This window comes from Heterodontus francisci, chromosome 8 (genome assembly GCF_036365525.1).
Source record: "Heterodontus francisci isolate sHetFra1 chromosome 8, sHetFra1.hap1, whole genome shotgun sequence".
Classification (NCBI taxonomy): domain Eukaryota; kingdom Metazoa; phylum Chordata; class Chondrichthyes; order Heterodontiformes; family Heterodontidae; genus Heterodontus; species Heterodontus francisci.
The window spans coordinates 15332573-15351355 of NC_090378.1; positions in this window are offsets into that span (position 1 = coordinate 15332573).

Sequence of the window (18783 nt, forward strand, 5' to 3'; positions counted from 1 at the left end):
TTCTAATATTCTATAGTCAGACCATTTCTGATGATTTCCCCAGAGAAAATAAGTGATTCATTGCTTCATGTCTTATTTTGAATTTCAATAGCTTTGCGTAAAATTGTATTGCCTTTGAAGCACTGTACTGGGAAGAATAGCCATAGATCTGATTCGGCCTCCGCTATGGGAAATGGTCATTTAGCATAAGTGCAGCAAGGGGCACTCCTCTGAGGTTGGGAGAAAAGGCACATCATTGTGATGCTGTAAATGGAGCTTAACACATTCATATTAGGACATCGAGGGGTGATCTGATCACGGTGCTGAAAATGTTAAAAGTATGCGATTGGGCAGATACAGACAAGTTATTTCTTTTCCTTATTCATTCATGGGATCTGAGCATCGCTGGCAAAGCCAGCATTTATTGCCCATCACTATTTGTCCTTCAGAGGGTGGTGGTGAGCCGCCTTTTTGAACTGTTGCAGTCTGTGTGATGTAGGTACGCCCACAGTGCTGTTAGGGAGGGAGTTCCAGGATTTTGATCCATCGCCAACGAAGGAACAGTGATATAGTTCCAAGTCAGGTTGGCTTGTGGCTTGGAGGGGACTTTGCAGGTGGCGGTGTTCCCATGCATCTGCTGCCCGTGTTCTCCTAGGTGGTAAAGGTCATGGGTTTGGAAGGTGATGTTGAAGGAGCCTTGGCGAGTTGCCTGAGTGCATCTTGTGGATGGTACACACTGCTGTCACCATGCACCTGTGGTGGAGTGAGAAAATGGTTGAGGTGGTGGATGAGGTGCTGATCAAGCGGGCTGCTTTTTCCTGAATTGTGTCAAGCTTCTTGAGTGTTGTTGGAGCTGCACTCAGCTAGGCAAGTGGAGAACATCCCATTCGTCGGGGAGATGGTGGCATCGTGATAACATCACTGGGCTAATAATCCAGAGGGCCAGGCTAATGCCCTGGGTATGTGGGTTGAAATCCCACAGCAGTTGGTGGAATTCAATTAATTCATTAAAAAAAACAATCTGACATAGAAAGCTAGTCTCAGCAATGGTGCCATGCAACTGTCATTTTTTCATCATAAAAACCCATCTGAATCTGCTGCCTTTACCTGGTCTGGCCTATATGTGACTCCAGATCCACAGCAATGTGGTTGACTCTTAACCACCCTCTGAAACTGCCTAGCAAGCCACTCAGTTGGTGAGGGACACATCCCATGAAAGAATAAAAGAAAAATCACATTCCTGACTTGTGCTTTGAAGATGATGGACAGGCTTTAGGGAGTCAGGAGGCAAGTGAATTGCTGCATGTGATCTGCTCTGGTAGCTACAGTATAGTGGGGGTTAATCAAGAATGAGGGAACATTACCTACCTTAAAATTAGAGCCAGGCCATTTAGGAGAGAAATCAGGAAGCACTTTTTCACACAAAGAATAGCAGAAATGTTGGATGTTGGGACAATGGGAGCTTTCAAGACTGTTTCAGGTAAGTGTATTCAGGGAGCAAAGGCAGGAAAATGGAGTTAAAGTGCAGATCAGTCATGACGTAATTGAATGGTGGAACAGGCTTGTTGGTCCGAATGCCCTACTCCTATCCCAATGTAAAGAAGAACGAAAGAAATACCTGCATTTATATATCGTCTTTCAACAGTTTTGGGATGTCTCAGCGTGCTTTACAACCAATGAAAAGCTTTTTAAGTGTAATGACTGATGTAATGTAGAGAAACCAGCAGCAGTTTGTGCACAGCAAGTTCGCAAAAACAGCAATGTGAGAATGACCAGATTATTCATTTTTGTGATGTTGATTGTGGGATAAGTTTTTTTTATTTGTTCGGGGCATGTGGGCGTCGCTGGCCAGGCCAGCATTTATTGCCCATCCGTAATTGCCCTTGAGACGGTGATGGTGAGCTGCCTTCTTGAACCGCTGAAGTCCATGTGGGGTAGTTACGCCAACAGTGCTGTTAGGAAAGGAGTTCCAGGATTTTGACCCAGTGACAGTGAAGGAATGGCGATATAGTTCCAAGTCGGGATTGTGTGTGACTTGGACGGGAATTTGCAGAAGGTGGTATTTCCATGCATCTACTGCTCTTGTCCTTCCAGGTGATAGTGGTTGCAGATTTGGAAATTGCTGTCTTAGGAGCCTCAGTGCATTGCTGCAGTGCATTTTGTAGATGGCACACGCTGCTGCCACTGTGCGTCGGTGGTGGAGGGAGTGAATGTTTGTGGATAGTGTGCCAATCAAGCGGGCTGCTTTGTCCTGGATGGTGTCGAGCTTCTTGAGTGTTGTTGGAGCTGCACCCATCCAGGCAAGTGGAGAGTATTCCATCATACTCCTGACTTGTGCCTTGTAGATGGTGAATAGACATTGGAGAGTCGGGAGGTGAGTCACTCACCACAGAATACCCAGCCTTTGACCTGCTCTTGTCGCCACAGCATTTATGTGGCTGGTAGAGTTCAGTTTCTGGTCAATGGTGACCCCTAGGATGTTGATAGTGGGGGATTCAGTGATGATAATGCCATTGAATGTCAAGGCGAGATGGTTAGATTCTCTTTTGTTTGAACTGGTCATTGCCTGGCTCTTGTATGACACGAAAGGTACTTGCCACTTATCAGCCCAAGCCTGGATATTGTTCAGGTCTTGCTGGCACTGGACACGGGCTGCTTCAGTATCTGAGCAGTCATGAATAGTGCTGAACATTGTGCAATCATCAGCAAACATTCCCGCTTCTGACCTTATGATGGAGGGAAGGTCATTGATGAAGCAGCTGAAGATGGTTGGGCCTAGGACACTACCCTGCAGAACGCCTGCAGTGATGTCCTGGGACTGAGATGATTGACCTTCAACATCCACAACCATCTTCCTTTGAGTTAGATATGACTTCAACCAGTGGAGAGTTTTCCCCCGATTCCCATTGACTCCAGTTTTTGTAGGGCTCCTTGATGCCAAACTTGGTCAAATGTTGCCTTGATGTCAAGGGCAGTCACTCTCACCTCACCTTTTGAGTTCAGCTCTTTTGTCCATGTTTGGACTAAGGACACCGCGATAACTCCCTTGGTCTTCGAAACAGTGCCATGGAATCTTTTATGTCCACCCGAGAGGGCAGATGGGGTAACGGTTTCCCCTCTCATCCAACCAAAAACATTTCCAACAGTGTGGTACTCTTTAAGAACTCAGTGTGCTAATGAGCTAAGTACCAGGATGTAGTCATGTGACTACAAGCCATCGTCACTCTGCAACTGTAACCAATAGCTTGCTCTGTACTGAATACAAAAGTTTAGCTGTTAATAAATGTGTTAGAGATCTTCATCAAACTGGACGCCACATATTTCATTATGTTGCATAAGACAACATAAAGAGCTCATTACATGGTAGCATCTGTGGTGAAAAGACAAAATCTAAGTTTAAAGACCACAGGTAAAGCAGCTGTGAAAACGATCCTACCTACAGCCAAAAGAGAGCAAGTTCAAAAGAAATACTGGCTCAAACAGTGGAAAGAAGAAAGAACCTACCTCCAGCTGTAAAAGACAGAGCAGAAAACAAAAGGGCACAAATAAATTCCTGCCATCGGGTGAGTCATAGTGCTGATGATCAAGGAATCCCTGTTTAAAAAACAAGCTTTGAAGTGCTTAAAAAATTGTTTTCTTTTCAAAGCCTCCGTGGGAGAGAAAGGAAATCAGCGAAAACCCGATTCCTCTCTCAGGCTGATCGAGATTCGTGCCGTTACAGGAGGCGTCTGATAGCAGAAAGCAAGTGGTAATCTCCCGAACACTGGAGAGTCTCCATTCATGCAGCCAAAGTAAGAACAACTCATTAAAACACTCAAGTGTGAACAACATAAACAAACTCGAGCAAAAAAGCAATTGAGCAGCTATGTAAACCGACAAGCTTAAGTGCTGGAAGCAAAATAAACAGAGAACACTGTCAAACACCTGCTCCTCTCCATCAAAGCAGCTAGTCTATATAACAGAGAATTTCTTAAAGGGGGAACAGTGCAGAGTGAATGGAACAAGTTTTAAAACATGTTTCCAACCACAAATAGAAAAGTCATAATGAATACCATGCTGAAGGCATACATAGAGCTGAACAAAATTAAATATGGAGCAGAAAGCAAAAGAACATCAGAAAGATAGATACAAAATTTCCCAGCATGAATTGGAAGGCCATTGACATCTTATCCGCGTTCAAACTTTTTAAACAAAGAATGCAGTTATGCTTCACAGACCAAGCAATTGTAAAACCAGAGAAGCAGGTTGTAAAAATACTGATAGCAGTTGGAAATGAGGGGTTACAAAGAATCAATATCTCTGGCTTATCTGAAGAGGACCAGAAAGATCCTGCAAAGATATGGAAAGTGCTCGAAGATCAGCTCCGATTAAGAGTGAATTCACCACCTGGAATTGATGTCCTACAGGCAACAGCCACAGGAATCAATATATCAGTTCATTAGTAAATGCCATAGTAAGGGCAATGAATGTGACTTTTCAGAAACTGGGCTGTTGGAGCAACTAATAGAGCTGGTGATTTCCTCAACTCCCATTGATGCGTTTCAAAAAGACCTCTTGGGGAAAAAGAAAGGTCACAGCATTGATGCACTGCTAGAAGATGGCAGGAAATAGGAAGCCATTGGAGCTGGACAACAGCATCTATAAGCACTGGGTGAAGTCAACAGTATCAGTGCCACAACCAGGTCACAAAGAGCAAGCAAAATGTGTGTTAAGTGTGGTTTGTCCCACTCACCATGAAGTTGTCCTGCATTCCAAGATCTGTACAAGGCGTGCAGTGCAACAGGACACCGGGCCTGCCTATACAAGAAATCTGGCTCCAACGATGCAACCGGAAGTCACAGTAACACACAAACAAACAGCAAGCAGGTGCAGCAACAGGACAACTGCAGTAAGGGGCGCTCCAGAGACCTGCAGAAATGCAAGCTGATACATGAAGTCCACAGCGAGACAGACTTGAGACAAAACTCAGAGTGGAGCAATTCTCAGCCAAAAGATGAGCAGGCATTCCACATTGTGAACTTGACGCATTGTGTTGATGAAGTCAAACCACTGGAAGCTTTCGCTACTATTAGCATCATGTGCCCAAAGGAAGTTGGCAAACATATACTCATGATTAAGATTGACACTGGAGCTAGTGCAAATATCCTACCAATCCGAATCCTGAAGGATATGTACCGGTGATGTTGGAAATTAATGATACAGCCGACAACTGTAAAGTTAACTTCATACAATGGGTCACCCATCCCTTGCAGTGACACACTAACAATGCAATGCAGTTACGGCAAGTCAGCATGGAAACCACAAATATTTTACCTTGTAGATACAAGCACCCAGCTGTGACAGGACTACCAGCATGTAAGGACCTCAACATCATAACTATCCACAAGATCATCAATTTACCCATTACAGCAGAAGCGACCAAGGGTCTCTGGACTGAATCAGTCCATGGCTTACAGCAAATGTATCCAGACAGGTACGACGCCATAGGAGACGTCAAAGGCGATGCCATACTGCACCTCAGGGATGTCAGAGACTGCACCTGATGTCTGAGATTGAGTCATATTCTTCTAGGATTTCAGTGGTTCTGGTTTGGAGAGTAGCAGCCCCTTCTCAGAGATGCCATACAAAGAGAATGAAGACCCAAAGGTTCTTTGTCAAAAGGCAGTGTTTCTTCGTGCTCCAGTGGCTCAGAAGAAGAGATTGACATTGTAACCACTGAGAAGCAAAGGCTGGCAGTGAGGAGCATTGCAAAGGAGAAATTTCCAAGGACTGGAACCTGCTCGCAGACTCCAGCCAGCATCAAACGGTCAGTCTGGAAATCCAGCAACAGCACAACTATGCTGCGCCTTCACTTCTGCACTCTGGAGAACCGCCAGCATCAAAACAAGCCAGAATCAACAGGTACCTCCATGAGGCCAAGTACTCCTCCCCCAACAAGTCCTCGACCTTAAGCCCCAGGCCTTCAAATGCGGGTGATGAGCATAGGCAAAAGACATGCAATGTCCTGAAAAGGCAAAGAAGGAATGTCTGTTGGCTCTTTGAGATGACGTGCCGGAACGTTCCAAGAAGGACAAGGCCTCAAAAGTGGTCATCTTGAGAAAAGCAACAGAGTATATTCGCAGGCTGAAGGCAGAGCAACAGGAACTGAACGCAGAAAGGAAGAAACCTCAGGAAAAATAGCAACAGATGAGACGCAAATTCCCCAAGCAAGCGTTGTCAAACCAATATAATGACATGGGGACTTTAAAGCCTTTGCACTTGTAAATTTCACAATCCCTATCCTTATATCTGTAAATTTTATAATCTCTACTCCGTATAATTAATTATAATGTTATCTAATTTTATGTGTCTTTGCTTGTAGCGTGCAGCTTAACTTTGGAAAGAAAGGGGATGTTATATGATCGCCTTAAGAACTCAGTATGCTAATGAGCTAAGTACCAGGATGTAGTGATGTGACTACAAGTCACTCTGCAACTGTAACACCCTGGACAAAGGTTCTGTATATAGTTTGCTCTGTAATGTATATAATAGTTTAACTGTTAATAAACCTGTTAGGTTTAATGAAGGGGACTCCGTGCATTTCATTTTGTTGCATAAGACAACATAAAGAACTCATTACACTTATAACAAAGGTGGTGTGGAGTCAGTGAGGGATAGTGGAACGGAGGATGTGACATGACAAGACCTGAGGTGATCTGACATGAGGTGACAAGACATGACCTGATGTGTCATGATGTGATGTGACGTGACATGACATGATAGATAAGAGTTAGAAGAGCAAAGAACATGTGCTGAGATGTAGGCGGAAAGATTACAAAGGTAGGATGGAGTGAGGTCGTGAAAGGATTTGATAACAAGGGTGAGAATTTTCATATCAATGTATGAAGAGCAGTAAAGGGCAAGACAGAGCTAATTGATATGCAAGACTTTTTGCAGGAGAGAATATGGGCTACATGGTTTGGAACAAGTTGATGCTTGCTTGGGGTTTAGATGGGGAGACTAGCTGAAAAAGTTTTGACAAAAATCAAATGTTGATGTGTCAGAGGCATAGACAAAGGCCTCAGTAGGATGGGGTGAGGTAAAGCCCTAGGCATGCAATATTCCAGGATATACAGCAGGATATGGGTCCTGTGCATTCAGACACTGAAACTTGTAATATGTGGCACAAAGGGGAAGAGCCACATAAATGGACACAGCCCCGAGCTCCCCTTTCCCTAAGAGTAAATACTAAAATGGCTACTTCAGATGGAAATCGTACAAATATGCCAAATGAAACAAAGCAAGCAATTTGTAGCTCTTCCTCCAATCTGTACCCTGTACAGCAAAAACTGATCCTGACTAAGTGTTAGAACTCCTTCAAAGGGAAGGAAGGCTAAGTAACTTAATGAAAAATGTCTAAAAGCAGCAGGCAATCTTTGATCATGGAAATGAAAGGAGTGATGATATTCCACTTTCCCATAGCAATATTCTTTGATCTCAGTCCTGCTTTTTTTCTCCCCCGCTTATCAATTCACATTTTAATCCATTTTTTATTTTGGTCACATCTCTGTTTTCTTCTTAACTCTTCGCTCCTTCGCGGAGATATCTGTTTCAGCACTCCCCTCGTCCCCACTTCCTTGAACTGCAGCTTGTAGACAAATTGTTAGAGAAGAAGAAACGGCAGAGGTGGAAGGAGGACTGACTGGATCTGGTGGGAAATCAAGCCAGTCGGAAAGGACCAGTAAACAGATGCCGGGACCAACAGAAAATAAAAGATTCTGCATGAGATGCAATAGAGGAAAGGTTGGACTGGCAGTTGGACTTGTATTTATATAGCAACTTTCACCACCTCAGGATGTCCCAAAGTGCTTTACAGCCAATGAAGTACTTTTGAAGTGTAGGCACTGTAGTAACATGGGAAACACAGTTGCCACGTTGCTGATAATGAGGTCTCAAAAACAACATGTTGATCATTCATGTTTTTTCTTTATTGATGTTCATTGAGAAATAACATTGGCCAGGATACCAGGAAGAACTTTTGCCAGGAAGTACTTTGTGTACTTCTTCAAATTAGTGCAACGGGATGTTTTTTGTCCCCCTGAAAGGGCAGACAGTCTAATATATCATCCTAACAGTGAGTATTTGGTGTATTAGCCTGGCCTGGATTACATTGCCAATCATCTGGAGCCTGTGTTTCTCTCTTAAAAAACTGTTGATGTCAATATTGCACTCACCACTATATTTATGACTATTTCTTTCAGTCTTATGCTGTCACCGTCAGTCTGGAGCAATTGCAACTTCCATTGAGAAATTCGAAAAGACTGCATAGTCTGCTGCACTGAACGAATTTACTGTTATAAATCTGAGATGGCATTTGAGGTGATCAAATCATGTGGATGGGGTGAGTAGACTCATGAGTGCGGAATAATCATAACTCAGAATCAGCATGGGATCTGACTGAAGTGATTCTCCAACTGTCTTGTTGAAGCTGGCTGGAACAGAGGAATTAGGAGTAGAGGTAGGTCACACAGTCCCTCGGGCCTGCTCCACCATATACAATAAGATCATGACTGAACATCTACATCAACTCCACTTTCCCACGCTATCTCCATATCCCTTGATTCACTTGTTCCCAAAGATTTATTGGTCTCAGTCTTGAATATACTCATTGACTGAGCATCAACAGCTTTCTGGGCTAGAGAATTCCAAAGATTCACAATCCTCTGAGTGGAGGAATTTCTCCTCATCTCAGTCCTAAATGTCGATCACTTATCCTGAGACTATGCTCATGTGTTCTAGACTCCACAGCCAAAGGTACAGCCTCTAAGAATTTTATAGGTTTCCATGAGATCACTTCTCATTCTTCTAAACTCCAGACTTCACCAGATAAATGTGTCAGATTGACTCATCCATTAGCTCTCTTACCTGAAGAGTTTGAAGGCTGTGGGCTTGAAATTTATAACAGGGATTGGAGCTCATAATTTAATCTGATGCTCCAGTGCAACAATGCTTGTTGGAACCTGGACCTCATGATCTTCTGCTTTATATTATATTCGTTTGTGCGATGTGGGCGTCACTGGCCAGGCCAGCATTTATTTCCCATCCCTAATTTCCCTTGAACTGAGTGGCTTGCTAGGCCATTTCAGAGGGCAGTTAAGAGTCAACCACATTGCTGTGGGTCTGGAGTCACATGTAGGTAAAACCAGGTAAGGGTGGCAGATTTCCTTCCTTAAAGGACATTAGTGAACCAGATGGGTTTTTACAACAATTGACAATGGTTTCGTGGTCACCGTTAGACTAGCTTTGTAATTCCCAGATTTATTAATTGATTTCAAATTTCACCATCTGCCGTGGTGGGATTCGAACCCATGTCCCCAGAGAACTAGCCTGGGCCTCTGGATTACTAGTGCAGTGAAGAAAAGTTCACTTGAGGCAGAAAGGCCTCCAGCCATGATGTCAAAAATGTGTTAAAAAGCCATGAGGTGCAGTTAATAGGGCAGTACGACAAGTATTTATAGAAATACTGTGCATAAATCCACTTACACAACAAAATAGGACCCAGTGATCCCAACTTGATAGATCTTGAGGCTCAGAAAGTAATTTTGTGACGAATACCAGTCGGGGTTAATTTCAGCCTCATAAAGATGTACATGGGTTCTCTCGCTCCTCCATTGTAAAAACCAACAACCGAGGTTTCCACAGCTCTACGTTACAGCCAGCAAGCAGTGCAAGTCCTCAGCCCTGCCTATCTCTGTAACCTCCTCCAGCCCTTCCTCCAATTGTGGCCTTTTTCAAATCCCTGATTTTTATTGCTCCACCATTGGAAGCCCTGCCTCCAGCTGCAGAGGCTCCAATCTCAGGAATTCCTTCCCTAAACTTCTCTACCTCTCATCAACAACAACAACTTGAACTTATATAGTGCCTTTAATGTAGTAAAACCTCCCAAGGTGTTTCGCAGGAGTGATTATCAAACAGAATTTAACACAAGCCACATGTTAAGACAGATGGCCAAAAACCTGGTCAAAGAGGTGGGTTTAAGGAGCATCTTAAAGGAGAAGAGAAAGGCAGAAAGATTTAGGGAGAGCCCTAGGAGAGGCATCGGACCTGTGAGGAAACAACCTGGAGCAGGAGACTATAAATCGGGACTGAGGCTCGAGGCCTACACTTACCTGGGAGTCATAGAGGCATCAGACCTGCAAGGAAACAGCCCGGAGTGGAAGACTATAAATCAAGACCAAGGCTCGAGGCCTACACTTACCTGGGAGTCAGACAAGCACACATCAGGAGGTCCTTGGAATCAGCATGCGCTGAGTTTGAAAAAAATCCATGACATCACAGCAACGTCGTAAGCTGATTGGTTTGTGAGTATCTAGTGTAAGTGTCTGTTTATAAAGAGCTTGACACATTCAATACTTTTAGGAAATTAGGGTTAATAGTTGGATTATAGAAAAAGGTAGAAGGTAAAAGTTTTTTTTGTTCTTGAACTCTTAAATACCCTACCTTATACACACAGAAGGAGCTGATTGGTGAATAGTTTTACTTTCTTCTTTCTAGTCTCCAGTCTAAAGTGAGTAATTTGAAAGTAAGCTTAAGGCATGGCAGGACAGCTTGGCTGCGTGGAATACCCATCCTGTGACATGTGGGGAGTCGTGGATGCTTCACGTGGCCTAGACGATCACTTGTGCAGGAAGTGTCTCCAGCTGCAAAGTCTTGTGCTCCGCGTTTTGGAACTCAAGCGGAGTTTGGAGTCACTGAGGTGCACACATGAAGCTGAAAACTACATGGATAGCATGTTTAACAAAGTGGTAACACTGCAGATTAAGAACATGCTGGAAGAGAGAGAATGGGTGACTGCTAGGCAGTCTAGAAAGACCAGGCACGTTGTGCAGGAATCTTTAGAATTCTCTGCCCCAGAGGTTGGTGGAAGCTCAGTCACTGAGTAAGTTCAAGACAGAGATCGATAGATTTCTTGTTGCTAATAACATCAAGGGACATGGGGATAGTGCGGGAATATGGCATTGAGGTAAACGATCAGCCATGATCTAGAATGGTGGAGCAGGCTCGAAGGGCTGAGTGGCCTACTCCTGCTCCTATGTTCCTAATGTTCCTAATTCCAGACATTAGGGCCTAGACAGCTGAATGTACGGCCACTAGTGGTGGAGAATTAAAATTGAGGATGTGCAAGGGGCCAGAATTGGAGAAGTACAGAGATCTTGGAGGGTTGTAGAGCTGGAAAAAGTAACAGGAAGGGGGAGGAACAAGAGAGGCCATGAAGGGGTTTGAAAACAAGAATGAAAATTTTAAAATAGAGGCATTGCTTTGACTGGAGCCAACGTAGGTCAGCAAGTACAGGCTTGATAGATGAATGATGCAGGTTAAGATATGTGCAGCAGCATTTTGGATGAGCTCAGGATTATCTAGGGTGAAAGATGGGAGTCCAACGTGGATGGAATACTTTGAAATAGTCCAGACTAGAGATTATAAAGGCATGGATAAGGGTTTCTGTAGCAGACGAGCGGAGTCCTCTTTACCTCTCTCTCTCCTCCTTTAAACCGCTCAGTAAAACCTGCTTTTTTGACCGAACGTTTGGTCACCTGTCCTTCTATCGCTTTATGTGGCTCAGTGTCAAATTTTGTCTAATTATGCCCCTGTGAAGTTACGTGTTAACGGCGATACATAAATGTAAGTTGTTGTTCTCATTGAAGGCCATGGGATATATCACCCGAATATCAATGTTAAACTTACATTTTTGAAAACAATGTGTCTTGCTAAACTATCCATAAGATGTTAAACTCTTGAACTGGTGGAGATAGTAATTCCTGCTATTCCTACTTCCTCCAGAGGACAGTGCTGCAACCTCAACCAACCCATTATTCAAGAAGACCCACATTTCTCAATGTTCTACTCTTGTTGAGGTTGGTTTTAACATCGTGGGGACCGACATTTTTGGGTGAAGTGGGGAGATGTGCAATGGTAGCAGTTGTAGAGAGTTGTTGGGCGAATGGGGGGAGGGGACCGCTTGACAGCAGGTCCCTGATCCGGGACCACAAAAATAACGCAATACTTACTTTTGGTGGGTCATTTTGGATCCATCACCTATCAGACTGTGCTTGGTGCTGTCTCCAAACAGTTCTGACTTAATATGGTAATCCAGGGGCTATTTACATCATAGGACCCCCATTTCCATATTAAAAGGGGCCTGTTGCTTGAATCAAGCGGGTGCTTTGGACCTGTGGTGGTGGGCCCCTCCCAAAATGAAGCCATTCACATTGCCAGTGTTAATGGGATGGTAAGGCTACCAACCCCATTTTGAGCCTGTTAATGGTGGGGAAAGCGAGTGACAATGGGTCATGTTATATTTTACCCCATGGCTCAGCCAGTAGCACTTTTGCCTGTAAGCCCAAGGGTGTGGGTTTGTCTCACTCCAGGAATTGAGCACAAAAATCAAGGCTGTTATTCCAGTGCAGTATTGGGGAGTGCTGCACTGTCAGAGCTGCTGTCTTTCAGATGAGACTTGAAACCGAGGCCCTGTCTACTGTCTCCGGTATATGTAAAAGATCCCACAGTGCTAATTCAAAGGCAAAAGAGGCAGCCTGGATCTCTGCTAAAGAAGAGGAGATATGTTTGCCGAGAGTTTTAAGATTGGCCTCCTTACACAGGTGGGAGGGAGAGTGGGGTATCTGGAGGGGCATTTACCCCCACGCCACCAGAGATTCTGTCAGCACAGGGCCAATGATCTCTAGATAGGTCAGCAGGTCACCTTTGGTCCCTGGCACAACCAGTGGGATGGCAGCCCAGGGATTTCCATCCCTTTATAATCAGGTCCTGTCAATATTTGGCTGTTTGTAGTTATGCAACAGTTTTATTAAATGGCAACCAATCATTTCAATACATTATCTCTGTTTAATCTCCACTGCTCCCACACCATCCCCCCAAAGAACAAACTACAAAGGGCTTAGTGACCTGAAACTTTATAAAGAATGATGAGGGGGATAAAAATGATTCTAGGGAGCAGGGGTCAGTGACGGCTGTTAATAGGTAGATATTAACTTGGAAAAGTTTACTTAGGGACTTCTATAAGGCTCAGTAAGCATACCCAGTCAATCGCTAAACCATACAGCTTCAATCCCCTAACTCTACTGGGTTAGTTTAGAATTGCATAGAATATATAGAATATAATAGGGCATTAAGCACAACAAGTCTATGCCTGGTGTTCATGAGCCTCCTCCCAATCTACTTCATCGAATCCAGCATCATATCCTTCTATTCCTTTCTCTTTCCTGTCTTATCTAGCTCCCCCCTAAATATATCTATGCTATTTACCTCAACCACACATGTTATAGAGATTTCACCACTGTCTAGATAAAGACGTTCCTCTGAATTTCCTTATGGGATTTATGAGTGACGGTTTTATAATTACAACTCCTAATTCTGGTCTCCCCACAAGTGGAAAAACATTTCTACATCTACCCTATCAAACCCTTTCATACTCTTAAAGGCCTCTATCAGGTCACTCCTCAACTTTTCTTTTCTAGAGAAAAGAGCTCCAGCCCGTTCAATCTCTCCTGATAGGTATAACCTGTTAGCTCTGGTATCATCCATGTAAATCTTTTTGTACTTTATGCAGTACTTCTTTATCGCTTTTATCAAGTGGAGACCAGAACTGGGCACATTACTGTGAGTGTGGTCGAGCCAAGTTTCTACAGCTTCTCTGATTAGAACTCTAACCAAACATTAAGTTGTCATGGTGACAGTTGGAAGGCAGAAGTTGGGCTTAGTACACAACCTTAAAGAGGATGGATTTGACCAGGGTTCCCATGTATGGCTGCTGTCCAACCAATCCTACTGGAAAGGGCACATTCAGATGTTAGGTGTGGATTGTTCTAGGTTTGCTTGCGATGTACTCTGATAAAATAGCCTGCTGATGCTCATTGCAAAAAGCTTGCACGTGAAAAACAGTCACTAGGATGAGGAGCCAGGCAAGGAACATGTGAGTGACCAGTTCCTGTTGCTCCAGTCAAAGCCCCCAATCAAAATATACGATTCTGATTGTGGTGGGAAAATCGCACTGTTAATTCAATCCCATCCCTCTACAGATCGCCTAACATATCATCTTAATCTTTCCAAATTAAAGAAAGACCTAGAACCCCCGAATGAGGCTAACCAAACCAGGCGTCTTTAAATCAACAAATTAACTGTTTAATTAGAAAAATAAAGTCTTAAACAGTACTAAGAAGACATAAACAACATTTAAAATAGAAAACATTAGAGTCCTTGCAAATTTACAGTCCAATGTTGCTTGAACTCCTCACAGCCGTCTGATGGGGAAAAAAGGTTCTTCAACAGTAGAAGAGTCCATAGTCTAATTCCAGCAGTAAGTGATGCTTTCCTTCTCCAGCGATGAATTTCCACAATTAATGACTTACAAACACTTTTTAAATGAATCAATTTGGCTTTAGAATTTTTGAAGGATAAAAGATTGTCACAGTCTAACTTCCCTTCCTTCAGATTAAATCATCAGAGATTTCTGTTTTGACTTGACCTTTTTTAGAAGTTTGAGAGATAATAATAAATAAACAGACTAAATTTTCTTCCTTCAGTTTAAATGGTCTGTTTCTCCTATACAGCTGTCTCTCTATGTCCTCTTAGAACAGGCTGTTTGCACTATAAGCCAGTTCAAAATTCAGTTGTAACAAATGTATCTCTCGATGCTCAATCGAAGTGGCTGTATCCAAGGCAATGAGAATGCACCTTCTTGGTAACTCCTAAGGCCTGCTTGTTCTTAAAACAGTACTGATCCTTTGCAGTCTTAAAGACATACCACATATTTCCTGGAGAGAAACAAAAGACAGGATCGTGACACTTCTGCCCCTGGCGGAATGAAACACCATTCCTGGACTGCATTTCATTACAATGGGTAAAAAATGCAATTTGAAAAAAAACGCTAACTTTTTTTTCTGCATTTACAGGCATACACTTTTCTTTAAAAAAAATGTTAAGACTACAGCAGCATGTTACACCAAACATTTTGGCTTTAATTTTTCAAAAGGTTGTCCCAATTAACCCATTTCAAATTTACAAGCATAGTCTTCCAATTGTTTCATGTCCCTATTATCCATCAACTCAGCCAGGTGAACTGCACAGCTAGGAGCACTGACCACTGCTGGGTTCACTATTCTCTGAGGAGTTTCTCAAGTACCCCTTAACCTATGTGGCATCACTTGACACTGGAAAACCCTGTCCAGTGTAACAGATGCTGATTTTTTCTTACTCTGGGGTGTCAAAGGAATTTGACAGTATCCCTGCAACATATTTGTCTCTTTAAAACACATTGTATTGCCCACTCTGTCCATACAGTCTTTTAAATAAGAATTTGGGTAGGAGTCTGCCTTCTTTACCACAGTGACTTTTCTAGAGTCTATGCAAGTTTCAGCTGACCCACCAGGTTTAGACATCAAAACCATCTGCGAATTCCAGCTGTCCTGACTAGGTTCAACTAAGTTGCCCTTCAGCATGCATTGTATCACTGCTTCCACTTGGGCCTGTCTGTCTGGATCTAAGCAGCAAGGATGTTGTTTTAAAGGAATGGTTCCCCCTATACCCACATCATGTGTGGCTAAGGTTGTACATCCTGGCTTATGCCTACAAACTTTTTGAAATGTTGTGAAAACCCTGGTTAGGACCTCATGCTGTTTTGCCTTTAAGTGTAAAAGCCTATTGTTTAATTTTCCTAGCCATTCTGCATTCGCTAATTGGATAGTTGGAGGTTCAATCAGAGAATTTCCTAGGCCTACTTCTGTCTCTTCGCACTATCCTTTTCCTTCTCCACAGTCCCGATTACCTGACATACCTGTACTGGCTTATCCTCCTCCCTGCGGTAATATTGTTTGAGCATATTAATGTGACACAACTGGTTCTTCTTCTGGCAATCAGGGGTATTAATCAATTTCTACAAAATTGTCTCACATACTTTGTAAGACCTGGCCAGTAATAATGTTTGCTTATGTGTGATTTGGTCTTCCGAATTCCCCTATGTCCTGCAAAAGGAATGTCGTGTGCTAACCTTCATAATCCTGGTCAATATTTAGGTAGTACCACTATCTGCTCAACAACTGTCCAGTCTTCATCAGCAGGTCTATGAGGTGGTCTCCATTTCCTCCTCAAAACTTTGTTTGCCATATAATAGCCTTCCGGAACTCATTTTGCCTCAGCTTCTGACCGAGTCATCTGTGCTATTCGGTATATGTCTGGATCAGCTTGCTGTGCTGCAATGATAGATGATCTGTTAAATGTCTTATTTGGATTATCTAAATCCCCAAATAATGTTTCAGATACTTGGCTATCTACTTGTGGTGCCCCTTTTACTCTGACAATGGATCCTGTGTAGTCATTGCTCAGGTAACTACACATGCAGGAAATATTCCCGGAACTTGTTCCTGTAATTGCTCCATTTCCTTAATTTCACTTGGCTCCTCTGTAACTATAGGAGAAACTGATACTTTCGATCCTGCCAAATCATTTCCTAGGAATAGCTCAATTCCCTTTACTGGTAAACTGTGGCAACACCTACAGTTACTATTCCAGATATTAAGTCTCTCTCTCTAGGCTTATTTTATACAAAGGTATGGGTATATACTCCCCACCAATTCCATTAACTAAAACTTCAGCATTCAAGGCGCTCTCTGGTGGAAACCTCATATCTCTCCCCAGCAAGGGTGTTTGGGTTGCTCCTGTGTCCCTGAGCATAATGATAGGTTTTCCGCCTCACTTACAGGATATGGAGTTACTCTCCCCTTTGACAAAAATTCACTAAAACCCTCAGGTATTTTATTCTTAACCTCTACACACCTTTTAGTTTTAGTATCTGGTTTCACATTCACAGCTGTAGTTAAAGCTATAGCCTGGTCTGCTATACTCTCAGTCAGAGTCTTTTCCTCTGCACTAACTTTGCATACCTCAACAAGTCCTATGGGTTTACCTTGCAATTTCCAGCACTCTGAACGAAGATGACCCGTTTTGTTGCGATGATAACACTTTGGCTTGCGAACCTCACTTCTGCCATCAGCACCTTCCTTTCTGACCTGAGGAGGTGATCCAGCTGTTCCCTCTTGTCCCCAGCTACTTGCCTTCCTTTCACTCTCCCACTTTCTATCCTTCTTGGGTTTATGGGGGTGACAGACAAAATAGGTTGGCTTATTCACAAGCTCAAAATCATCAGCAATCTCTGCTGCTTGCCTAGCTTTCAAAACATTCAGGTTATCTATATGAATTCTCACTACTGAAGGAATGGAATTTTTAAACTCTTCTAAGAGAATCAATTCTCAAAGGTTCTTATATGTGGTTTCTATCCTGAATGCCTGTATCCAATGGTCAAAATTCATTTACTTCACCCTCTCATATTCTAAATATGTCTGCCCAGTCAATCTCCTTAAGTTGCTAAACTTCTGACAATTAGCTTCAGGGACTAACTCATACGCAGCGAGGATAGCCTTTTTTGCCATCTCATTATCTGCAGAAGCCTTTTCAGAAAGCATGGCATCAGCTTCATGAGCTCTGCCTACCAGCCTACCTTGAATAAGCAATGTCTAGCTTTCTTTCGGCCATTTCATCTGTTTGGCTATTTTTTCATAAGATATGAAAAATGCCTCTACGTCCCTTTCCTCGAACTTAGGAAGAGCCTGTATAAATTTAAACAACTTCTCGCTGGGTCCTGATTTAAATTCAGATTCTTCCTGATCTGAATTTTCCCTGAAGTTAAGACTACCTCTTTGTTTTAGTTCCATCTCTTTCAACTTAAATTCCATCTCTTCTCTTTCTTCATTCTCTCTGAAGTTCAAGTTTTCTTAATTCTTTTTCCTGTTGAAGCTCCAGTTTTTTAATTTCTAACTGAATCCTAGCCAAGTCCACTGCATTACTCTCAGACCTATTAACTTCTTGTCTATCGTATTCCCTTTCTTGTTCCTCGAATTGCCCTTCATCTATATTCTCATCATCATCATCTTCTTCTAATTCCAGGTGTTCGGCTATTATGTCAATTAGCTCTGCTTTTTAGGCACCTGATTTCAATTTTAACCCCAATTTCACTGCCAATTCTTTTAATTTGTTCTTAGTTAAAATTATCAAGTCACTCAGGGAAACATTCTGCTTTCCCAAAAACACTGCTACAACTACTAATACCATTACAATGGTATAGACTGTACCTTATTATACAAGAAACCTGGTTCTTTTCTTTGTAATAGGCATTACATTTAGATCCAACAATCGAGTTTCCAATTGATATGATCCCAGATTCGAGAGCACTTAATATGATGCCAAACGCAAGACCCCAATTTAAATATGTTATCCCAGAGACGAGTAATTACTATGATTCCAAATGCGAGCCACCAAATTAGTCTGATTCTGATCCCAGACGCAAGCCGCCGAATTAAATATGATTCAACTGCAAGTGAGCCCCCAATTAAGATATGATTCAAATCCCAGCGAGAAACCCAATTAATATGTGATTCAAATCACAAGCGAGCCCCCAATTAATATGTTACAACCGACCGCTGAAGTCAAAGCCCCCAATCAAAATATACGATTCTGATTTTGGTGGGAGAAATGCACTGTTATTTCAATCCCGTCCCTCCACAGATCGTCTAGCATATCATCTTAAACTTTCCAAATTAAAGAAAGACCCAGCCAGATTGTACCATCTATTAACCCCTGAATGAGGGCTGGGTGTCTTTAAATCAATTAGTTAACTCTTTAATTAGAAGAACTAAATTCATAAATACTATGAAGATATAAACAACATTTAAAATAGAAAAAATTACAATCCTTGCA